Raw genomic sequence first — 26345 nt, forward strand, 5'->3', positions numbered from 1 at the left:
AGGAACTAGGAAGAACATTCATAACAAAAGTTCTTTATTAAGATGGGTGTATGTTTGACTGTTTAATCACTTGATATGTGTTGATCATATCTATTAATGTATCAGTTAACATTTATGATCAGTTTAGTATCAGTTATTAGTTTTATAGTATCAAATCAATTTTCCGTTTTACAATATTAGAACAATTATTAGTTCATGGTATCAGTTATTAGTTTTAATGTATCAGAAATGAACTAATAAAGTAAACAGTTAATAATAATAATTTCAAAACTAGATACTCGACATTAAAAAATCTTCCCTATTAGAATTAGAATATATATATATGGGGGTGAAGTGTGATTTTAAAAAATTATGGAAATTTCACGCCAAATCTCTGGTATCGTTGCAATAAACCCAACCCTTCAGTACACTTGAGAGAAACACAAAGCAAATAAAGCAGAAGAATGGAACCAGAAGATCAAACCCTAGCGCCAAAAACCCGAGAAGAAGAAGACACAGACACAGCTATGGCTGATACTAACGAAAACCCAGAAGCAACAGAGCCCAAGTCTCTAGACTTGAGAGACTCAAGTGACTCGGACTCAGAATTAGAATATGAAGCATAGCAAAAATTTGAGCTTCAAGACATCGAGTCCTTGCTCACCAATGAACCTTCCAACTATGAAGTCCATGTTCAAGTACGTTTTTATATCAATTTGAATATAAATTTTAATACCCAGTTCTTGGATTTTTGTTTTTGGTAATATTATTGTTTTGTTTTTTTTATTGTTTTTGTTGGTGGTTTTAGTATATAAGGGTTTTGAGGAAGATGGGTGAGATTGAGAAGTTGAGACACGCAAGAGAAGCTATGAATGAGATTTTTCCATTGACTCCTGTTATGTGGCAAGAGTGGGCTTTAGATGAAGCTTCTATTTCAATGGGATATGTTTTAGTTTTTTCGTTTTCTGTTCTTGTTATTGGTTTCATGATTAAATTTTGATCCCTTAGGGTTTATGGTTAACGAGAGAAAGTATAAAGAGAAAAATTAAATGGATTCGTTTGAAAGGAGGAAGTGTTTATCTTTTGGGGTTTAAATGGTGAAAACGATGTTGAATTAACGTTTATGTGACTTCTATCTATTGAGCCTTAGCTCAAATGTCAGCTTAATTGAGTAAAAGAAATGAAGTTTTGAGCTTTTTTCATTTCTATTTTTTTTTTTTTTTTNAGGAGGAAGTGTTTATCTTTTGGGGTTTAAATGGTGAAAACGATGTTGAATTAAAGTTTATGTGACTTCTATCTACTGAGCCTTAGCTCAAATGTCGGCTTAATTGAGTAAAAGAAATGAAGTTTTGAGCTTTCTTCCTTTCTATTTTTTTTTTCGTATGTTGCAACTAGGAAGCAGTGATGGTTGACTTGGGAGGTTAGTTTTCGATAATTTGCGGTTGTCTGATATTTTGTTTGTCTATAGATTTTGAGTTCCCTCTTGTCATTGCTTTTATGAACAGCCTACTTGCCCGCATAAGAAAAGTGTTAATGGAAGGAGAAAAACAGATTCAAACATGACTGACGAACAATCTCCAGCTAAGCGGCAGAAAAATATTGCCTAAAACCCAAACAAAGTGCATGGGAAAGAAAAGGGACGAGTACAGAACTTAGCTGAAGAAAACGAAGTAGAAGAAGCAAAACCCAAGTTTGAAGAGCATCCAAATGACCAGCACATCAAAGATTCCACCACTGGTAGAGCCAAAGTATACACTGACAAGTGTACTGCATTTTTATCAAACCTTAACTTCAGGCGAAGCAGAGATTCTCTCGCACTTCAGAGAGAGATTGCTTTTTATTCTTTTTTAACGTTGGATAGGCAAATATAGAGAGATAATTCTGATGGTTTTAAATTGTTTTTCAGGCAACTTCTGAAGATCTGAAAAAATTCTTTAGCCATGTTGGTGGGTTGAATCTGTTCGAATTCTGCAGGACAAGTTCACCGGAAAGTCAAGGGTATGACTTTGTTTCTCTAATTCATTATTTGTCAATGTTCTTTGTGGATTATGCTTCAAGTGAAAAAGGGGAAGCTATCCACTGGACCTTCCATGTGCACATCAGTCTTACAGACAAATCCTTATTTAACATTGTTTGGCCTTTAAACTTCAACATGTGTACGCATAATGTGGACTGTACCACATAAATTAGCCCTAAGAAATTAATTTTAATGAGACTGGGAGATCAACATGGTTGATGCTTCGGGGAGATAGAAACTGCTAAATGCAGTCCATTCTCTTTGATCAAATTTCTCAAGGGTGCTCACTGAAACTTCAATTTGATTACTTCCTTTCATGCTGTCAATAAATCATTTAGTTCTTACGCTTTTGGTTTTAAGATGAATGTCCTTGCCAGAGACGATTACGCAGTCTCAAATAAACCTGCTGAAGGGTTGAATTCCATAATTATGGTAAAATTGCTTAATTTTCTAAGTATAAAGAGTCTAACTGTCTAAGAGCATATTTCTTCATTTTGATAGCAAGTGATATGCTTAGGAGACTTAATACCATTGTTGTGCCCTTACCTTTTCAAGCTTAAGCTTTTAGGTCAAGTTGTTTATCAACAAAGATGCTGTGAAATTTCATTTAATTAATTTTTTATGGTCTTTCTTGCTTCTAATATAAGTAATCAGTTTATGTAAATTTTGATCTTTCTCTTTCTTCTCTTTTCTGAGGGTGGGGGGTTGCATAAAACTTGCAATGTGGCAATAGGTTACTTTTTTTTTTTTTTTCCTTCTTTAAAGTGTAATACTATTATTTTAATTTTAAATTTTTGTAGATCTACTTGAAGTTTGAACAGTCTTCTGGAGATCCAGCCCGTGTTCAACTTCTCTATGAATGTGCTATTACCGAGTTTCCTGTATCAAGTATCTCTGGCTTGATTACTCCTATTTGGATAAAACCTGAAGGTTTCACTCATATTTTCTCTTTTCAATTCTTATGTTTTCAGGTATTTGTAATTTAGCAATTAATCATTTCTTTTTCCCTTAGGTAGGAAATATGTGCGGGATGTTCATTCAGGGCTAGGAAAAATTGTCCTGGGTGTGGATCTTTGGGTTCGATCTTTGCTCGTTTGGAACGTTGCGTGCGCCTGAGAAAGAGTATCTACTGAAGTTTCAGTTGTTACCTTCATCTGTTGCGAATTATGAGAGATTGTTATAAGTAGCTTAAGAGCAATGAAGTTTCACAAACTTAGTGTTGGAATTTCATTGCTCCTTTTACAAATATAGAGGTTTACTCTTGTTGTTTAAGAAGACTTTCATGTCTATTCAGGTCTTTGAGAAGTCCCTTCTATGGACTTTTTCGACCATTGAGAGGTAAAGATATTTTTTCTCTACTTTGCGGCTTGATTTACTGCTCTTTGGAACTTGTATTGTTTCATCTACATTTTATGCATTAAAGATCTTTGTTAATCGGCCCTCTTTGTTTCATGACCTAAACTTATTCCTCACCGAGTGGATGGTTTGAGCGAAGAATCCTTTTGCCTGGAGAGAAGAGGATGAACTGAATTTTCCATTGATAAGGGAAACCTTTCAGGTTGCATAGGTATACTGTTCATTTTTCCTTGTTAAAATTGTTTTTACTCGATGCCAAGAACTTAAGCTCTCAAGACTTTGTAGATGCTCTATTCTTGGTGAATTTTGGATGAAGAAAATGTGGACCTTGTAGCTAGTCTACTCTTTCAGGTCCAGGAGATCTTATGAATGTGTATCAAGTGCTTCTACCCTTAGACTCTGAAGAAAAGTCTATTAATTTACTTCATTTAGTGTGCTGTTGTAGTACCATTATGACCACTTTAGTAGAAATTACAGTGCATAACTCTCGGTACTCCAAGATGGCTTTTGCTAATTACTAGATTGTTACCTTGTTAATTGTTTTGTCAGGAAAGTGTCCTTTGCTAAAAAATTTCTCATTCAGCATTGGAGTTGCATGCAGCAAGATTCTTTATGGATCTGTGAATTTATAAATTGGCATGTCATTTTCTACGGTAACGTTGTTGTGTAAGTCTGTCTTCATATTTGTGTTATAAACAATTAGCCTGATGTCTCTTAGTGTACCTCAAATTGCAGGCTTATATGATTGGATGTATTATATATACTTGAATACTTAACTGTGCAGTTTCTTCCTTTCAGCGTGCATAGATTACTTATCTCAGCGGATGAAGAATACAGATGGTTGTTGCATTTGTATGCTTATTGGGCTCGTTGGAGCTAAATTTGGCTGCAGCTCGGGTGTGGGGGAGCCTGGTTAAGATCTGGTTTGGCCCATTCATCCTTTTCTTTCATATCTGTATAGTTCAATAGATTGATTTATGATTCATCTTTGTATTTTTTCGTATAACTTGCTTTTGTCTGTAGCAGGTCAATGTTGGAAGCCTGGCAAGGTTATATAACTATGGAAATTGAATTGGGACATTTAAATGAGCTAGGTCCATCTACAGGAGATGCTAAGTAAAATTTAGTGGACAACTTCAGAGCTAATTCTTTTACATTACTTGTTTCTATTATACTAGATTGATTTATGGACAGAATTTGAATTTGAATGTTTCTATACTGGTTTTTTTTTTTAATTTTTTTTTTTTTTTTTTTTGGAAAATTGTTGCTTTTAGTAGTATACGATGCAAGTTATTTAATCAATTGATATTTGTCATGCAATGCAAACATATCTTTCTTTATTCTCTTTTTGCATGATGGAAGTTGAAACCAGACAAATGGTTAAGTCAGGTTTTAAAATGTTGTTTATCAAGTAGGGCAATTTATGGAGATCTTTTGAACTCTTAATATAGAATCATGCTCTAAGCTGGAATATTTTTAGAGTAGCTTGCATAGGTCAACCTTTACTCGGCACCAAATCACAATGGTTTAATATGTCATACGTAATGATATATGACAGTATCTCTAGGGTCATGCTAGTAAAATCCATGACGTTATTTTTTTAACTTTAAACTTTGGAGTTATTGATACTCTAATGAAATTATGGCATATATGAAGCAATCACATTTAAGCCATGGTAGGGGAGTATTTTTTGAAACCCAATAGGCTGATATAAGAGTAGACTGGACTCCCTAGCTTTCTATTTACGAGAATTGTACCATTGTTATTCAGAAATAAAAGTTTATTTTCTTTAAAGTGTGAAACTTGTCAACTTGCAAAATACACCAAGTCTATTTATCTAGCTCATAAATATAAGAGTTCTAGGCTTTTTTAATAATTCATAGTGATATTTGGGGGCCATCTAGAGTTCAAATATTGTAGGGTCTAGTGGTTCATTATGTTATTGATGATCACACTAGAGTATGTTTGGTATACTGATGAAAAACAAGTTTGAAGCAGGTCAATGTTCAAAGAGATGCCTAGAATGTTTTTGTTAATCTAGTTTCCAAGCTGGGAGGTAAATATCTATTCACCGCTTGAGGGGGGTGTGGATTCTAATTAGAATATGATCAATTTAAGAGTTATAAGTCTTATCTAGTTTAGAGATTGAAATAAAAAGATTATCAGGATTTGTTTTCTCCTGATTCATGTTTAAATCTCTCTATATGAGATTGGGTCAGTTGGTTTGTAATTCAGAAAAATTTGAAAAAACTAGTTAAATTAAAAATTTAAGTTTTATCTCTAAATTTTAAATTTTGAAATATATTATTTTTAAATCTCTTATGAGATTTGGGTATTGGTTTGGATTAAAAAATAATTTTAAAAAACTAATTACAGTAAAATTTTAAAAGCTTTATTCAAATTTTAAATATTTGAAAATATATCTGGTATTAAAAATATTTTTTGAAGTTAAAACTATATAAGACTGAGAAATGATATTTTTCTTGTTTTCTAATTTTACACTAATTTTTGGATTATATGCAAAACATTGTTTTTTAAAACATTAACTTATTTTAATAAAAACTATTTTCATAAAATTCCTTATATTCCTTGTTTTCGAAAATAAAACACTATTAAAATTTATAACAAATAGGCTCTTATTGATTATAAACTTTATATGTGTTTATGTTATATTATGTGATTGTGGCTGTTCAGCTCACGAGATTGTGTTAAATTTTAAGTATGGTTGTGAACTCTTAACTATCAATTTAAGCTTTTAAGTCAAGTGGTTACGTACATTGTAAAGATGTTACTGAATTATGATACATCTGGCTTGTATTTATTGAATGTATGCAATCTTTGCTATTTTAACTCAATGCGTAAAGATGCTTGTCTTTGTTCCCGTTATATACACCCCGCTTGGAAGAGTGCAACTATTTAGGTTATAGCAAGAAGCCAAATCTGTTCTGAACTAATAGATCAGAAAGAGAAGTCCATAGAAAAGTGTTAATGGAAAGAGAAAACAGATTCAAACATGATACGAACAGTCTCCAGCTAGCGGCAGAAAATACTGCTAAAACCCAAACAAAGTGCATGGAAGAAAAGGGACAGCACAGAACTTAGCTGAAGAAACAAAGAGAAGAAGCAAAACCCAATTTGAAGAGATCAAATGACAGCACATCAAGACTCCACCACTGGAAGAGCCAAAGTATACACTGACGAGTGTACTGCATTTTTATCAAACCTTAACTTCAGGGCACGTAGAGATTCTCTCGCACTTCAAGAGAGATTGCTTTTTATTCCTTTTTAGAGCTGGACAGACAATATAGAGAGATATTCTGATGGTTTTAAATTTTTTCAGGCAACTTTTAGATCTGAAAAAATTCTTTAGATGTTGGTGGGGTTGAATCGTTCGAATTCTGAGGACAAGTTCACGAAAGTCAAGGTATGACTCTCTTTCTCATTCATTATTTGTCAATGTTCTTGTGCTTATGCTTCAAATGAAAAGGGGAAGCTATCCATGACCTTCCATGTGCAACATCGTCTTACATAACATTGCCTGACCTTAAACTTCAACATAGTATGCATAATGTGGACTGTACCACAGAGATTAGCCTAAGAAACTAATTTTAATGCTTTAGGGAGATCAGCATTGCTGATGCTTAGGGAGATAGAAACTGCTAATTGCAGTCCATTGTCTTTGATCAAATTCTCAGGGTGCTCACTGAAACTTCAATTTGATTTCTTCCTTTCATGCATCAAAATCATTTAGTTCTTACGCTTTTGGTTTAAGATGAATGTCCTTTCAGAGAGATATGCAGTCTAAATAAACTGCAAAGCATTGAATTCCATAATATGGTAAATTGCTTAATTTTCTAAGTATAAAAGTCTAACGTCTAAAAGCATATTTTTTCATTTTGCTAGCAAGTGTATGCTTAGGAGACTCAACCATAGTCCATACAGATTTACCCATATTTCAGCTTCCTTAAACTGTAGTGCATGTATGGACCTTGCTAACAATTTATAATATCCTCTGATCGATTTTTGAAGGGCCTGGCATATTGGATTTTGCCGATGATGCACACCTTGCTACTGTAGGAAAGAACAAAAAATGTTTCTTGGGAGAAGATAAGCATTGCAAGATCAAATCCGAAGCAAAAGAGAAACGATTCTCTGGTCATGGGCCTCTGGAGAACATGGTAGGCTAAGTGGAATTATGTTTTATCTTGTTATTACCTTGTGTGTTTTGTTGTGTGCAGTGCAGTGCAGTCTATAGAAGTTTGCATGTTGTGTTTCCCACTTGTACCTTTTATTTTCTTACTCTTTGGGTTAAAGGCAGCGCAATGTAGTAATCAGACTTTCAGGGGTCTAGAGCGCCACACTGTGCTCTAATAACGTAGTGATAGCATTCAGCTAAGGGGAGGAGCACATTTGCAATGCCAAGGAACGTCAGACCATGGTGTCCCCTCGACAAATCCAAAAGTGGGGAAGTGGAAAATGAGAAGCCGAAGTCAAATAATGAGTTTGAGAAATGTTCCTTAAGAAGTGAGGTTTGTTCCTGGGTGTTACATGTTAACTAGAATAGCACAGTAATTGACAAACTTCTCTTTCTTATAAAAAACGTAAGGTTTTGCCTAATATGTTTATGTAAACACAATTATGACAAAGATACCTGTTTGGGACGAAAAATATTGTGCTATTGAGATCAATCTATATCAGTACCCTTCTTGTAAATTTCTTTCAATATGTCAAAGTTTATACCCATTTTATTCAAAAGGGTAAAGTTCTAATATGTTTCCTGTGGAACATATTTTCATCCAATCTGTGAGAGGAAGCCAACACTCACCCCAAGATTCAGAGAAATTTTATCCAATTAGATGGCGATCAAGTTCCTTTTTATGTGACAAATGACCAATGGTATAGGATCCAACAAGATCATGAAAACTATTATGGGTTGGTGGTTGCTCTTGGTCTAAAATAACATTGAACTCCAGTGTAGCTGTTAGTTTCTTTGCTTTTCTATACCTATTGATTCAATTCTAGCGAGAATCCATTTTACTATTTGTCATAGATGAAAATCCTAATGAGAAAGATGGACCAACAGAGCACTATTGAGTTTGTGTACTGAACAAAGCAATGGCCTTGCATCTCATGCTTGTGGAAAATGTGAAAAAATGTCTTTGGTCTGGAAAATGTCTGAGGAAGAATATGAAGAATATCATCTATGCTCGCCCGATTAAAATTTTCGCACACATATATTCATTTTTATTGTCTGTTTTGAATGAATATCCTATCTCATATGATTATGTTTGTTTCACTTAGACTCTTCATGATCTATGGATGCTTTCATAAAATTTCTCGTAGAATCGAGAATGAGGTTTTCGCTTTGTACATGTTAGATCATGAATTAGTACCATTCTCCAAAAAGATCTAATTGTTTCACTTTCTATTTTCGAATGGAATATTTACATAATCCCCATGAATAGGGTTAAACGTTGTTCATGGTATTTGTGATATTCCTCTTAATTTAAGCAGTATGTGAGAGGGGGTTCAAAGAACCGACTGGAACCGGAACCGGCGAATACCCTGGGTTTGGTTTGGTTCCTACCCAGAACCAACGTCATAGGTAGGTTCCGGTTCCAAATTTTTGGAACCGTTATTGTGCGGTTCGGTTCCGATTCCTATAGTTAGGAAACCAGAACCAGGAACCAGGAACCAAGACTAATATGAAATAAAATTAAAGATTATGGGGGTTAATAAAAGCTTTTATAGAAAAAATAATGTGATACATTTATATTTATTTCATAACATTTAAAGGAAGTTGGTTTGACTCCGAGAATCTACCTTTACAAAGTAATGGAGTTTGTAATTTTGAATTTATAATTTGTAATTTTATTTTTGTAACAAGTGCCAGGGGGGGGGGTATTGTAGTTTTTAAGGGTTTTTTTGCCATTTAAAAACTTTGGGGGGTCATGAATTTTTCAGGGTACCCAGAACCGGAAAGGAACCGGAACCGTTGTACAGGTTCTGGTTCTTGGTACCAAGAACCGACATAGTCGATTTTTCCGGTTTCGGTTTGTTTCCTTCAAAAATGGCGGGTATCGGGAACGAACACCCCTATTGAGAGGGTTTAAGTGATCTATGAATTATGTTTCATTTTTCGTTTCTTTTATGTACTAAGTCACTAAGTGGGAGATTCCCTCGACGACCATTATTAACTTGTCCCCATGGGCTCTTTCCCATGTCGCCTCCTGGAATCAACTTGTCTTCTAACTCTCACGCCCATGAGTCTCATATTGAATTGCTAACCCCTTTCTCATATTTGGAAGGGTGTTTATACAAGTTTACACCAAAGGAAGTAGAGAGAAATATGGGATTGCCATCAGACTTGGAAAGCGATTTCGTGATTTAGTGATTGCGCGGGGATCAGCGCATATTGATTCGTTCTTATCCCTCCCGAGATGTTCGAGATAAGGCTTATCCCTTAGTCTGTCAAAAAACTGTATTGGATGGTCGCACGAGGTTATGCTGAGTTACACTTCAAGATTCCATGACCTTGAGATCACATTGATCTACTGATTTCCGGGCTACCGAGACTTTCGAGCTTACACAAAAAACACACACAACAGATATTAAAGTAGAGGTCATGATTTGAATCTCTCATGTATTAACCTCTCTATTTGGGTTGGTCGTTCTGTCTGAATTTGGGCTTGGTTTATGTAACACGTGAAGATGCCTCTTACATAGCTTAATTCCTTTCAGCTTAAGCTTTTAGATCAAGTGTTTATCAACAAAATTGTTGTTGAAATTTCTTATAATTTCAATTTTGTGGTCTTCTTGCTTTTAATATAAGTAATCAGTTTATGCATGCTTAAAGTTAAATGTTTGCACTTAAATAATATTTTTATAAAGGAGATTAAATTAATAGTAATCATTTGATAAGCATTATTGAAGTTATAAAAGTAGTTGTGTTTCGATTGACATAAGAAAATTTTAATCAATAAGCAAACACTGATTATAAATGTTTAACATTAAAATTCATGGATTCCCTTGAAAATTAACTTGGTTCTATGAGCATCGATTAAACATTATTAAAATTGTCTCATAAAATTGTGGTTCATAGGATTAAGATGGAAAATTTAATCAAAAACACAAGAATGTTAAATAAATACATAATGATCCATTGAATAAGAGAAATTAATTGAAAGAATTAGCATGTCAAAATTATGAAGAAAAAGTTCAAGATTCTATCTCATATTTCATTAATTCTCTGCAGAATATGATGCGTTGAAAAATTAGAATAGAAAAGTCTTATAGCTATAAATTTTTCTCTTTCTAATTGATTCCATCTATTATTGGAAGTATAGTCTCTAATGAACTTCAAATCCGACTTCGCTGCCTCGTGGGCACCTCTAATAATAGTCTCTAATAAGCAACATAAAAACTAATCTTATAAATGAAGTTTTAACTAGAAAGGGATATGGACTAATGTTGTTTGCTAAATACTTTAATAGATAGTATTGCAAGAATAAAGAAGTCAACGAAGTTCTAGTCTTATCAAGAGAAGATTTAGAAGGAATTAGGCCTAATGTGATTATAAATAACAATTTGTTAACTTGCCTTTTTCTAAAGCTAATGTAAAAGATGGACAGAAATTAGTTGGTGAGATGCAACTTAATGGTTTTACCTTATTCTTGGACACATAGCATTTTCATGATGGACTTTGCAAGAATAGATGTGTTTGGAAGAAGTGGAAATGTTCTACTTAGTAAAAAGTAAAAAACAATATCCCAATTTTTAATATATCACGTCGATTATGTGAAATATCGATTTTGGTATACTTGAAAGTTTGAAGAACAAATAGAAAAAAAAAAAAAAAAAAATTATATATCATTGTAAAATAATACAAGTTCTAGCATGATTTATTAAATCTTATAATTTTATTAAAAAAAAGGTTAAATTGAATAACTTATATAATTGGTTTTTGTTGATCAACTGGATAATTTTGGATTTAGTAGAAAACCACCTCAAACCGAAAAACACCTGAAGTGGATTTACATTTTTAACCTTCAAGTGGAACAATTTTCGAAATCATAAAGGTGGTTTGATAGGAAAGATGGATACTTGACAAGAAGTTTGTGAAATTTGTCAAAACATTTCTCTTTAATGCATTTGCCTTTGCAATGACCTACTTCGGAAAAAACGACCCACAAAAACACTCTTCATACATGGCTTTGAGATTCAGATCCCTATTTCGTTCGTCTCAATCTCTCAAAAACCATCTTCGAAAGTTAATGTTTTATTTTTGTTAGCTCACTACACAACCTCACATCTTCAAGCTCCAAAAAGAAGGTTCATTCTTTCAAAAAAACCCCTTGAACGATCCTCACTTGCTAAATTCCTCGAAGAAAATTGTCGATCAGGTTGCTTTACTCTGAATGAAGCATGTACTTTTTTTATTACATGATTAATATGAAACCCCTTTCTCCAATTTCATCATTCACTACTGTGTTAGTGCACTAGCTAAGAAGAAGCATCATCATGAAGTGATTTCGCTATATAAGCTGTTGAATTCAACGGGTTGTCTCCAATTAAGATCTTTGAATGTTTTGATGAATTGCTTGTGTAATATTGAAAGGGGTTGGATAGTTTTGCGGTTTTTGGGGGGATTTTGAAGAAGGGTTTAGCCCAAATGCCGTGACTTTTAATTGTTTGATTAAAGGTCTGTGTGTAGAGAGAAAGATTATGGAATCAATGGAATTGTTTAAGAAAATGATTGTGTTGGTTGTAGGGCTAATGTGATCACTTGCAACACTTTATTGGTGGATTGTGTAAAACAGAGAAAATAAGTGTTGCCATTAAGTTGCTTGAAGAGATGGTTAATGGGAATAAAGAATCTGGTGTTATTTGAGGCCCAATGTTGTACTATAGTATTATAATTGATGGTCTTTGTAAGGCTGGATTGGTTGAGAAGGCTAGACAATATTGTTGGAACATATGATTCAGAGAGGTGTGGTTCTAACATTTATACTTACGCCATTTTAAAAAGGTTATTGCTTGGCCGATAGAATGGTGATGCAAAGGAGTTGTTTGATTCTATAACTAGAAAGGGGTATAGACTGATGTTGTTTGCTACAATACTTTAATCAATTGGTATTGCAAGAATAAAGAAGTCAATGAAGCTCTTAGTCTTTATCGAGAGATGATTTCAGAAGGAATTAGGCCTAATGGATTACATATAACACACTTGTTAACTGGTTTTTTCTTATAGCAAAGGTGAAAGATGCCAGAATTTAGTTGGTGAGATGCGACTTAACGATGCTTTTCCTGATTCTTGGACATATAGCATTTTCATAATGGACTTTGCAAGAATGGATATGTTTTGGAAGCGTGGAAATGTTTAATGCTCTAAATAATAAGTTTGCAGTTAGCATTGAAGGTTTGAGTTCCCTCATTGATGGATTATGTAAAACAGGGAGATTCGAAACTGCTTGGGACCTATTTCAAAAGTTTTCTCTCATGGAAACCTGGTGCCAAATGTTGTAACATATAGCATTTGATCAATGGCTGTGTAAAAATGGACAATAGAAATGGAAAAAGAGTTGTTGTCATATATGGAGGAAATAGGTTGTGCTCCAGATGTAGTCACATTTACACGCTTATGTTGGTGTTCCTCAAGAATAATGAGATACCAAAAGTTGTGAACTCCTTCATAAGATGGTGGAGAGAAATGTGAAGCCGACTGAATGTACAATGTCCTTAGTCATGCAGTTACTAATGAAGGCCGAAAATTATAGTGAATGTTTGAACGAGCTTCCTCAATTTGCCAAAAGCGAAATTGAAGTTTAGTGATAAAACTTTAGGAGTATCAAACTTTTTTGGAGCAAAATCCTGCAAAAGTTCATCCAGCTGCCCAAATGCTCTATATTGGTTAGTGTGAGGTCAGCTTTTATCTGTAATTGATAGGGATAGTGATGGGGATGATTGAGAATGATAGCTTTCCGATCGACAAGTACTATCGTGATGTCTCTTTGTAAGTACATATATTGGAGGTGGCAGCATTGCAGGTTGCGTTTGATTTGCACATGTAGTAGATCTTAAGGGTTTGAGGATTATTTTGGTGTAAATTTCAGTAAGCAAAAGGTGTATGAGGAATTGTGGAAAGGTTCTTACTTAACTACGACAATACGTAGCCGCTCAGTTTATCTATTCAAGCTAATCAGTTTAATGGACAATGGTATGTTGCAACTGATTAACTTCACATTGATATTCTCAATTATCCAGGCCTGATAAATCATTTATTTATAGTGTTTCACATGTTTCTGTTTCTCAATATATATTCTTTTTTAGTTTAGATCTGATAAGACTAGAACTTACAGGTGTGTCTCTAATGTAGTTATGCACGAGCATGTGCTCTTTCACGAGTAGTTGATGAAGACAAAGCAAAAAAAGCATTAGAGAAGGTTTTTCCAGAATATCTTAAAGAATATGGATGCACAACAGGGGCGGTCAATGGGATTACCTGTTGGAACAGTTAAATGACAACATTGTGTCAGAAAAATATGGTCTGGTGTTTCATATGCAGGTGCTGTAACGATGATCGTGGGGATTGGTCGATATGGGTTTCAAATTGCCATTGAAATCTATGAAGCAGCATGGTCTGAAAATGCACTCGTGTAAGAACCCCTAAGTTATTTAAATGCTTATCTTATATATAGTTAGTTAATAGGCTGTTAACTAAGGTATGAGTTTGTGTTTTTTAGGTCTAAATCTATCTCAAATCTTGAGATCCAGCCGTGTTTGACTTCTTATGAACGTGCTATTATCGGGTTTCTTGTATCAAGTGATCTGGCTGATTAACTCACTATTTGGATAAACCTTGAAGGTTTCACTCATATTTTCTCTTTCATTTTTATTTCAGGTATTTGTAATTTAGCAATTAATCATTTCTTTTTCCCTTAGGTAGGAAATATTGTGGGGGATGTTCATTCCAAGGCTAGGAAAAATTGTCCTTGGGTTGTGATCTTTGGGTTCGATCTTTGCTCGCTTGGAACGTTGGTCGCGCCTGAGAAGAGATATCTATTGTAAGTTTCAGTGTGTTACCCTTCATCTGTTGCGAATTAGAGAGATTGTTATAAGTAGCTTAGAGCAATGAAGTTTCACAACCTTTAGTGTTGGAATTTCATTCTGCTCCTTTTACAAATATAGAGGTTTCTTTGTTGTTTAAGAAGATTTCATGTCGTATTTAGGTCTTGAAAAGTCCTTCTATGGACTTTTTCGACCATTGAGGAGGTAAAGATCTTTTTCTCTACTTTGCAGGCTTGATTTACTGCTCTTTGGAACTTGTTATTGTTCATCTACATTTTATGCATTAAAGATCTTTGTTAATCGGGCCTCTTTGTTTCAGTACCTAAACTATTCCTCACTCGAGGGATGGTTTGAGAAGAAGAATCCTTTTGCTGGAGCAGAGAAGATGAATTGAATTTTCCATGATAAGGGAACCTTTCAGGTTCGCATAGGTATACTAGTTCATTTTTCCTTGTTAAAATTGTTTTTACTCGTTGCCAAGAACTTAAACTTTCAAGACATTTGTAGATGCTCTATCTTGGTGAATTTTGGATGAAGAAAATGTGGACCTTGTAGCTAGTCTCTTTCAGGGTCCAGCGTAGATCTCTTACGAATGTGTATCAAGTTCTTTACCCTTAGACTCTGAAGAAAAGTCTATTAATTTACTTCATTTAGTGTGCTGTTGTAGTGCCCTTATGACCACTTTAGTGAGAAATACAGTGCATAACTCTCGGTACTCCAAGATGGCTTTTGCTAATTACTAGATTGTTACCTTGTTAATTGTTTGTCATGGAATATGTCCTTTGCTAAAAAAATTCTCATTTCGGATTGGAGTTGCATGCACGGAAGATATCTCATGGATTTGTGAATTATAAAATTGGCATGTCATTTCTACGGTACATCGTGTTGGTGTAATGGTTGTCTTCAATATTTGTGTTTATAAGCAATTAGCCGGATGTCTCTTTAGTGTACCATCGAAATTGTAGGCTCTATTGATTGGATGTATTATATATACTTGAAACTTAAATGTGCAGTTTCTTCCTTTCAACGTGCATCAGATTACTATCTCAGCGGATGAAGAATACAGATGGTTTGCTGCATTGTGCTTGTTGGGCTCGTTTGGAGCTAAATTGGCTGCAGCTCTGGGTGTTTGGGGGGAGCCTGGTAAGATCTGGTTGGCCTATCATCTTTTTCTTTTATCCTGTATAGTTCAAAGATGATGATTATGATTCATCTTTGTATTGTTTCCGTATAACTTGCTTTTGTTGTGTAGCGGTCAATGTTGGAAGCCTGGCAAGGTTATATAACTATGGAAATTGAATGGGACAATTAAATGAAGCCGGGTCCATTACAGGAGATGCTACAGTAAAAGATTTAGTGGGATAGCTTTAGACGTATAATCTTTTACATTACTTGCTTCTATATACTAGATTGATTTATGGACAGAATTTGAATTTGAATGTTTCTATACTAGTTTTTTCGTAATTTTCATTTTCTTTTTTTTTTTGGAAAATTGTTGCTTTTAGTAGTTACGATGCAACTTATTTAATCAATTTATTTTCATCTGCAATGCAAACATATCTTTCTTTATTCTCTTTTTGCAGCTGATGGAAGTTGAAACAAGACAAAGGGTTAAGTCAAGGTTGTTAAAATGTTGTTTATCAAGTAGGGCAATTTATGGAGATCTTTGAACTCTTAAATAAGAATCATGCTCTACAGTTGAGAATATTTTAGAGGTAGCCTTGCAATAGGTCATCCTGTTACTCGGGCACCAGAACATAATGGTTTAATATGTCATACATAATGATATATGACAGTATCTCTAGGGTCTTGCTAGTCAAATACATGACGTTATTTTAACTTAAACTTTGGAGTTACTGATACTGTGAAATTATGGCATAATAAGCATCAGCATTTAAGCCTAAGTAAGGGAGTATTTTGAAACCCAATAGGCTGATATAAGAGTAGACTGGCGCACCCTAGCTTTCCTTATTTACGAGAATTGTACCCATTGTTATTCAGAAATAAAAGTTTATTTTCTTTAAAAGTGTGAAACTTGTCAACTTGCAAATACACCAAGTCTTTATCTAGCTCATAAATATAAGAGTTCTAGGATTTTTTAATAATTCATAGTGATATTTGGGGGCCATCTAGAGTTGCAAATATTGTGGTCTAAGGGGTTTTACGTTATTGATGGTCATACTAGAGTATATTGGGTATAAATGATGAAAAAAAAGTTTGAAGCAGGTCGATTGTTCAAAAGGACTGCTAGACAGTTGTTTATTAATCTAGTTTTCAAGCTGGAATGGTAAATATCTATTCACCGGCTTGAGGGGAGTGTAGGATTTCTACATTAGAATATGATCAATTTAAGAGTTATCTAAGTCCTATCTTTTTAGAGATTGAAATAAAAAGATATCAGGATTTGTTTTCTCTGATTTCATAGTAAATCTCTCTATGAGATTTGGGCCAGTTTGGTTTATAATTCAGAAATAATTTTAAAAAACTAAGTTACAATTAAAAATTTTAAAGTTTATCTCTAAATTTTAAATATTTGAAAATTATTGTATTTTTAATCTCTTTATGAGATTTGGGCCAGTTTGGTTTGTGATTCAAAAATAATTTTTAAAAACTAAGTTACAGTTAAAAATTTTAAAAGCTTTATCCAACATTTAAATATTTGAAAATATAAATGGTATTAAAAATATTTTTTGAAGTTAAAAACTATATAAAGACTGAGAAATGATATTTTCTTGTTTCTAATTTTACACTAATTTTGGGATTATATGCAAAAACATTGTTTTTAAAACATTTAACTTATTTAATAAAAACTATTTTCCATAAAAACACTATTTAAATTTATAACAATAGGCTCGTATTTAGATTATAAACTTTATATGTGTTTGTGTTATATTTATGGTTGTGTTGTGGCTGTTCAGCTCACGAGATTGTGTTAAATTTTAAGTATGGTTGTTGAATGCTTAACCATCAATTTAAGCTTTTAAGTCAAGTGGTTACGTAACTTGTTAAAGATGTTACTGAATTATGATACATTGCTGGGTATTTATTGAATGTATGCAACTTTGCTATTTAACTCATGCGTAAAGATGCCTGTCTTTGTTCCTTTCTCATGTTACACCCCCCTTGGAAGAGCTGCAACTATTTAGGTTACAGCAAGGAAGCCAAATCTGTTCTGAACTAATAGATCAGGAAAGAAGAAGTGGAAGAGCATATCACTTCATTTGTATGCCCATCTAAGAGAATAAACGAACAAATTTGCGTAGCAAGAGCTGCACTTGATTTGGGCAATCCACCAAGATCGGCTTTGATGGGGCAAAAGGGCACTTAGATTTATGTTGCATAGTGAAACTTCCATTGACTCCTGTTATGTGGCAAGAGTGGGCTCAAGATGAAGCTTCTATTTCAACTAGGTATGTTTTAGTTTTTTTCATTTTGTGTTCTTGTTATTGGTTTCATGATTACATTTTGATCACTTAGGGTTTATGGTTAACGAGAGAAAGTATAAAGAGAAAAATTAAATGGATTCGTTTGAAAGGAGGAAGTAATTATCTTTTGGAGTTTAAATGGTGAAAACGATGTTGAATTAAAGTTTATGTGACTTCTATCTACTGAGCCTTGGCTCAAATGTCGGCTTCATTGAGTAAAAGAAATGAAGTTTTGAGCTTTCTTCTTTTTTATTTTTTTATTCGTATGTTGCAAGTAGGAAGCAGTGATGGTTGACTTGGGAGGTTGGTTTTTGATAATTTGCGACTGTCTGATTTTTTGTTTGTTGGTAGATTTTGAGTTCCCTCTTGTCATTGCTTTTATGGACAACCTTCTTGCCCTCTTGCAAAACTCATTTCTCCTAGTATAAGTATATTTGTTTCTCCGAAACATGAAGCTCAATGTTGAAAATCAGTAAGTGTACCTCCTGATGACCGTTACCCCCAAAGCAAAAAAATAAAAGGGGGCTCGGCTAAATTTTAAGATTTTGATCTTTTCTTCTTCTACCTGACTGATCCTAAAGCTTTGGGTATACTTTAAGATTTTATCTCTCTATCTAGCTTAAGGTAGTTTCTTGCTGATTCTCTGCTTCAACTTTGCAGACCTGAGGCATTTCTAGGGATTGAGAAGATTTATGAAAGAGGAGTTTCTGATTATCTGGTAGGTTTTTGTTATCACTATGGATTTTGAATTACTTTATGCGTTGATTTTTGGATTAAAACATAGTGATCTTAAGAATTCTCATTTGTGTTATTTTTAGTTCTTTTCCTAAAAATAACTTTCGGATAAAAAAATTCAGCTTGCCAGATCTATGACTTTTGACTGGCTGAATTATTCCAATAAGTAATTACTAATGACAAAATGGCTCATTAGTTTCATTTGTATGGTAGAGATGATTGTAGGCCTTGCAATTCAGAATGGATATCAATATTCTTACATTTGTGATGGTGTTTAAAGACACATGGTTCCTTTTTGATGCATCATCAAATTTTTCTACCAAATTAGGCGATAGGATAAACTTTTTCAAACTTCTTGGGAATGGAAATCTATTTTTTTAAGTGGCAGTACATTTTGGAAGTTTTAATTGCACGTTGTCATCTTTTTCCCTACTTTTTGTGGGAAATCAAGTTCTTGCTACTTTCAGTCAGTATTTGCATATATGTGGAGTCAATTGGAGTTCCTTTAACTAAGTAGTTCTTTGAAATTGAACGACTAGAACTTGTTCTGGTGCAGCCTGTCTCACTTTGGTGTGACTGGTTGAGATTTGTGCAAGAATATGATCCATCTGTACGTGAATTTTCACCTAACGGTATTGCGAAGGGAAGAAATCTCTTCGAGCGTGCTATAACTGCTGCTGGTGTGCATGTTGCTGAAGGCAGTAAAATATGGGAACCATACAGGGAATTTGAACAGGCCATTCTCCATACGACAGATGAGAGCAACATTAAGGTGATAATTTACTTGATTATTTAAAGTCTTATTCCATCCTACTGGTTTGTTATTATGGTTGATAACGCTTTTGTGGGTCTTCCTTTATATTTCCTAGAACCATGGCTCAAGTTGCATGCCCTGTTTATTTTAGAAACCTTTTTTTCTTTTTTTTGTCATTATGTATAGTTCATAAATTTTGTTCTTTCATTTCCCTATGAAGTGCTATGTACCCAGAAAAAGTATCTGTTTTCAAAATTTACATTTGGAAAATTACTGCTCTTTTGCAGGAAAAAGAAAACAAGGTTCAACGCATCCGAAGTATATTTCACTGTCAGTTGTCTGTTCCCCTTGCTGACGTAAGGTTAACCCTTCTCACCTACAAGTCTTGGGAGGTGGAACTGGGGACTGTTCTAGATGTTGAATCAGGTGATTTAGATGGGATTCCTTCTACTATTGCCACAGCGTATGAAAAGGCATTGGATATGTATAATTCTCGAGCTGATTTTGAAGAACGGATTGCAAGGCAGGATATATCTGACTCTGAAAAATTTCAACAATTCACGGTATATGGCATTTACTATCAGATATTGTTTTAGACAGCTAAATGATAATTCTGGGCTCTTACTTGATACCTTAAGCATTTAGGTTAAACGGTAACTTAATATGATATTAAAGTAGAGGTCATGATTTGAGTCTCCCACCTATTACATCTTGCTATACTTGGGTTGGTCTTTCTATCTGAATTTGGGATTGGTTTATGTAACATGTGAACATGCCTGTTACAAAGCTTAATACCATTGTTGTGCCCTTACCTTTTCAAGCTTAAGCTTTTAGGTCAAGTTGTTTATCAACAAAGATGCTGTTGAAATTTCATTATAATTTCAATTTTTTATGGTCTTTCTTGCTTCTAATATAAGTAATCAGTTTATGTAAACTTTTGATCTTTCTCTGTTTCTTCTTCTTTTCCTGAGGGTGGGGGGTTGCATAAAAACTTGCAATGTGGTAATAGGTTACTTTTTTTTTTTTTTTTCCTTCTTTAAATTGTTAATACTATTATTTTAATTTTAAATTTTTGTAGATCTACTTGAAGTTTGAACAGTCTTCTGGAGATCCAGCCCGTGTTCGACTTCTCTATGAACGTGCTATTACCGAGTTTCCTGTATCAAGTGATCTCTGGCTTGATTATACTCGCTATGTGGATAAAACCTTGAAGGTTTCACTCATATTTTCTCTTTTCAATTCTTAATGTTTTAGGTATTTGTAATTCTAGCAATTAATCATTTCTTTTTCCCTTTAGGTAGGAAATATTGTGCGGGATGTTCATTCTAGGGCTAGGAAAAATTGTCCTTGGGTTGGTGATCTTTGGGTTCGATCTTTGCTCGCTTTGGAACGTTGTCGTGCGCCTGAGAAAGAGGTATCTATTGTAAGTTTCAGTTGTTACCCTTCATCTGTTGCGAATTATGAGAGATTGTTATAAGTAGCTTAAGAGCAATGAAGTTTCACAACCTTTAGTGTTGGAATTTCATTCTGCTCCTTTTACAAATATAGAGGTTTACTCTTGTTGTTTAAGAAGATTTTCATGTCGTATTCAGGTCTTTGAGAAGTCCCTTCTATGGACTTTTTCGACCATTGAGAAGGTAAAGATATTATTTTCTCAACTTTGCAGGCTTGATTTACTGCTCTTTGGAACTTGTTATTGTTTCATCTACATTTTATGCATTAAAGATCTTTGTTAATCAGGCCCTCTTTGTTTCAGTACCTAAACTTATTCCTCACTCGAGTGGATGGTTTGAGACGAAAAATCCTTTTGCCTGGAGCAGAAGAGGATGAACTGAATTTTCCATTGATAAGGGAAACCTTTCAGGTTTGCATAGGTATACTGTTCATTTTTCCTTGTTAAAATTGTTTTTACTCGATGCCAAGAACTTAAAGCTTCTCAAGACATTTGTAGATGCTCTATTCTTGGTGAATTTTGGATGAAGAAAATGTGGACCTTGTAGCTAGTCTACTCTTTCAGGGTCCAGGCATAGATCTCTTATGAATGTGTATCAAGTGCTTCTACCCTTAGACTCTGAAGAAAAGTCTATTAATTTACTTCATTTAGTGTGCTGTTGTAGTACCATTATGACCACTTTATGTAGAAATTACAGTGCATAACTCTCGGTACTCCAAGATGGCTTTTGCTAAATACTAGATTGTTACCTTTGTTAATTGTTTTGTCACGGAACAGTGTCCTTTGCTAAAAAATTTCTCATTCAGCATTGGAGTTGCATGCATGCAAGATATCTTTATGGATCTGTGAATTTATAAAATTGGCATGTCATTTTCTACTGGTACAACGTTGTTGTGTAATGTCTGTCTTCAATATTTGTGTTTATAAACAATTAGCCTGATGTCTCTTTAGTGTACCATCGAAATTGCAAGCTTTTTTTGATTGGATGTATTATATATACTTGAATACTTAACTGTGCAGTTTCTTCCTTTCAGCGTGCATTAGATTACTTATCTCAGCGGATGAAGAATACAGATGGTTTGTTGCATTTGTATGCTTATTGGGCTTGTTTGGATCTAAATTTGGCTGCAGCTCTGGGTGTTTGGGGGAGCCTGGTTAAGATCTGGTTTGGCCCATTCATCCTTTTCTCTTTCATATCATGTATAGTTCAATATGATTGATTTATGATTCATCTTTGTATTTTTTTCCGTATAACTTGCTTTTTGTCTATGTAGCAGGTCAATGTTGGAAGCCTGGCAAGGTTATATAACTATGGAAATTGAATTGGGACATTTAAATGAAGCCGGGTCCATCTACAGGAGATGCTACAGTAAAAGATTTAGTGGGATAGCTTTAGACGTATAATTCTTTTACATTACTTGCTTTCTATTATACTAGATTGATTTATGGACAGAATTTGAATTTGAATGTTTCTATACTGGTTTTTTTTCGTAATTGTTCTTTTTCTTTTTCTTTTTTTTTGGAAAATTGTTGCTTTTAGTAGTATACGATGCAACTTTATTTAATCAATTGATATTTGTCATCTGCAATGCAAACATAACTTTCTTTATTCTCTTTTTGTAGCCGATGGAAGTTGAAACCAGACAAATGGCTTAAGCCAAGGTTCTTAAAATGTTGTTTATCAAGTAGGGCAATTTATGGAGATCTTTTGAACTCTTAATATAGAATCATGCTCTAGAGCTGAGAATATTTTTAGAGAGTAGCCTTGCAATAGGTCAACCTATTACTCGGGCACCAAAATCACAATGGTTTAATATGTCATACGTAAATGATATATGACAGTATCTCTAGGGGTCATGCTAGTCGAAAATCCATGACGCTTATTTTTTTAACTTTAAACTTTGGAGTTATTGATACTCTAATGAAATTATGGCATATATGAAGCAATCACATTTAAGCCATCGGTAGGGGAGTATTTTTTGAAACCCAATAGGCTGATATAAGAGTAGACTGGGACTCCCTAGCTTTTCTTATTTACGAGAATTGTACCTTTTGTTATTTATAAATTAAAGTTTATTTTCTTTATAAGTGTGAAACTTGTCAACTTGCAAAATACACCAAGTCTATTTATCTAGCTCATAAATATAAGAGTTCTAGGCTTTTTTAATAATTCATAGTGATATTTGGGGACCATCTAGAGTTACAAATATTGTAGGGTCTAAGTGGTTCATTATGTTTATTGATGATCACACTAGAGTATGTTTTGTATACTTGATGAAAAACAAGTTTGAAGCAGGTCAATTGTTCAAAAGAGATTGGCTAGATAGTTGTTTGTTAATCTAGTTTCCAAGCTGGGAATGGTAAATATCTATTCACCAGCTTGAGGGGGTGTGTAGGATTTCTAGATTAGAATATGATCAATTTAAGAGTTATCTAAGTCTTATCTAGTTTTAAGAGATTGAAATAAAAAGATTATCAGGATTTGTTTTCTCCTGATTTCATGTTTAAATCTCTCTATATGAGATTTGGGTCAGTTTGGTTTGTAATTCAGAAATAATTTTGAAAAACTAGGTTATAATTAAAAAATTTAAAGTTTTATCTCTAAATTTTAAATATTTGAAAATATAATTATTATTTTAAATCTCTTTATGAGATTTGGGCTAGTTTGGTTTGAGATTCAAAAATAATTTTAAAAAACTAAGTTACAGTTAAAAATTTTAAAAGCTTTATCTCAATATTTTAAATATTTGAAAATATATCTGGTATTAAAAATATTTTTTGAAGTTAAAAACTATATGAAGACTGAGAAATGATATTTTTCTTGTTTTCTAATTTTACACTAATTTTTTGGATTATATGCAAATACATTGTTTTTTAAAACATTTAACTTATTTTAATAAAAACTATTTTCATAAAATTCCTTATATTCCTTGTTTTCAAAACTAAAACACTATTTAAAATTTATAACAAATAGGCTCTTATTTGGATTATAAACTTTTATATGTGTTTATGTTATATTTATGGTTGTGATTGTGGCTGTTCAGCCCACGAGATTGTGTTAAATTTTAAGTATGGTTGTTGAACGTTTAACTATCAATTTAAGCTTTTAAGTCAAGTGGTTACGTAACATTGTCAAAGATGTTACTGAATTATGATACATCTGCTTGATATTTATTGAATGTATGCAATCTTTGCTATTTTAACTCAATGCGTAAAGATGCTTGTCTTTGTTCCCGTTCTCATATTACACCCCGCTTGGAAGAGTTGCAACTATTTAGGTTATAGCAAGAAGCCAAATCTGTTCCTGAACTAATAGATCAGAAAGAGAAGTCACATAAGAAAAGTGTTAATGGAAAGAGTAAAACAGATTCAAACATGACTGACGAGTAATCTCCAGCTGAGCGGCAGAAAAATATTGTCTAAAACCCAAACAAAGTGCATGGGTAAGAAAAGGGACAAGCACAGAACTTAGCTGAAGAAAACAAAGCAGAAGAAGCAAAACCCAATTTGAAGAGTATCCAAATGACTAGCACATCAAAGACTCCACCACTGGAAGACTCAAAAGTATACACTGACGAGTGTACTGCATTTTTATCAAACCTTAACTTCAGGGCACGTAGAGATTCTCTCGCACTTCAAAGAGAGATTGCTTTTTATTCCTTTTTAGCGCTGGACAGACAAATATAGAGAGATAATTCTGATGGTTTTAAATTTTAGTTCAGGCAACTTTTTTAGATGTGAAAAAATTCTTTATCGATGTTGGCGGGGTTGAATCTGTTCGAATTCTGTAGGACAAGTTCATCGAAAAGTCAAGGGTATGACTCTCTTTCTCTCATTCATTATTTGTCAATGTTCTTTGTGCTTTATGCTTCAAATGAAAAGGGGGAAGCTATCCACTGGACCTTCCATGTGCACATCAGTCTTACAGTCAACATTGCCTGACCTTTAAACTTCAACATATGTATGCATAATGTGGACTGTACCACAGAGATTAGCCCTAAGAAACTAATTTTAATGCTTTAGGGAGATCAGCATTGCTGATGCTTCAGGGAGATAGAAACTGCTAATTGCAGTCCATTGTCTTTGATCAAATTTCTCAAGGGTGCTCACTGAAACTTCAATTTGATTTCTTCCTTTCTTGCAGTCAATAAATCATTTAGTTCTTACGCTTTTGGTTTTAAGATGAATGTCCTTTTCAGAGATGATTATGCAGTCTCAAATAAACTTGCAGAAGCATTGAATTCCATAAATATGGTAAAATTGCTTAATTTTCTAAGTATAAACAGTCTAACTGTCTAAGAACATATTTTTTTCATTTTGCTAGCAAGTGATATGCTTAGGAGACTCAACCATAGTCCTATACAGATTTACCCATATTTCAGCTTTCCTTTAAACTGTTGTGCATATGTATGCGACCATTGCATACCAATTTATAATATCCTCTGATCGATTTTTGAAGGGCCTAGCATATGTGGATTTTGCCGATGATGCACACCTTGCTGCAACTGTAGGAAAGAAAAAAAAATGTTTCTTGGGAGGAAGATAAGCATTGCAAGATCAAATCTGAAGCAAAAGAGAAACGATTCTACTGGTCATGGGGCCTCTGGAGAACATGGTAGGCTAAGTGGAATTATGTTTTATCATTGTTATTACCTCTGTGTGTTTGTTTGTGTGCAGTGCAGTGCAGTCTATAGAAGTTTGCATGTTTGTGTTTCCCACTTGTACCTTTTATTTTCTTACTCTTTTGGGTTAAATGGCAGCGCAATGTAGTAATCAGACTTTCAGGGGGTCTAGAGCGCCACATTGTGCTACTAATAAACGTAGTGATAGCATTCAGCTAAAGGGGAGGAGCACATTTGCAATGCCAAGGAACGTCAGACCACTTGGTGTCCCCTCGACAAATCCAAAAGTCGGGGAAGTGGAAAATGAGAAGCCGAAGTCAAATAATGAGTTTGGAGAAATGTTTCTTAAGAAGTGAGGTTTGTTCCTGGGGTTACATGTTACATGTTAACTAGAATAGCACAATAATTGACAAACTTCTCTTTCTTGTAAAAAACGTAAGGTTTTGCCTTAATATGTTTATGTAAACACAATTATGACAAAAGATACCTGTTTGAGGACGAAAAATATATGTGCTATTGAGATCAATCTATATCAGTACCCTTCTTGTAAATTTTCTTTCAGATATGTCAAAGTTTATACCCATTTTATTCAAAAGGGTAAAGTTCTAATATGTTTCCTGTGGAACATATATTTCATCCAATTTGTGACGAGGATAGCCTCGATACCTCACCCCAAGATTCAGAGAAATTTTAGCCAATTAGATGGCGATCAAGTTCCTTTTTATGTGACAAATGACCAATGGTATAGGATCCAACAAGATCATGAAAACTATTATGGGTTGGTGGTCTATTCTTGGTCTAAAATAACATTGAATACTCGCAGTGTAGCTGTTAGTTTATTTGCTTTTCTATACCTATTGATTCAATTCTAGCGGAGAATCCATTTTACTATTTGTCATAGATGAAAATCCTAATGCAGAAAGATGGACCATTAGAG

General features: G+C 33.9%; 1 pseudogene; it reads left to right on the top strand.

Annotated features, from left to right (window-relative positions):
- Positions 1–443: 443 nt before the first annotated feature.
- Positions 444–25764, top strand: LOC116105095 (annotated as a pseudogene).
- Positions 25765–26345: the final 581 nt, after the last annotated feature.

The sequence above is a fragment of the Pistacia vera genome, unplaced genomic scaffold (assembly GCF_008641045.1).
Source record: "Pistacia vera cultivar Batoury unplaced genomic scaffold, PisVer_v2 Contig492, whole genome shotgun sequence".
Lineage (NCBI taxonomy): Eukaryota > Viridiplantae > Streptophyta > Magnoliopsida > Sapindales > Anacardiaceae > Pistacia > Pistacia vera.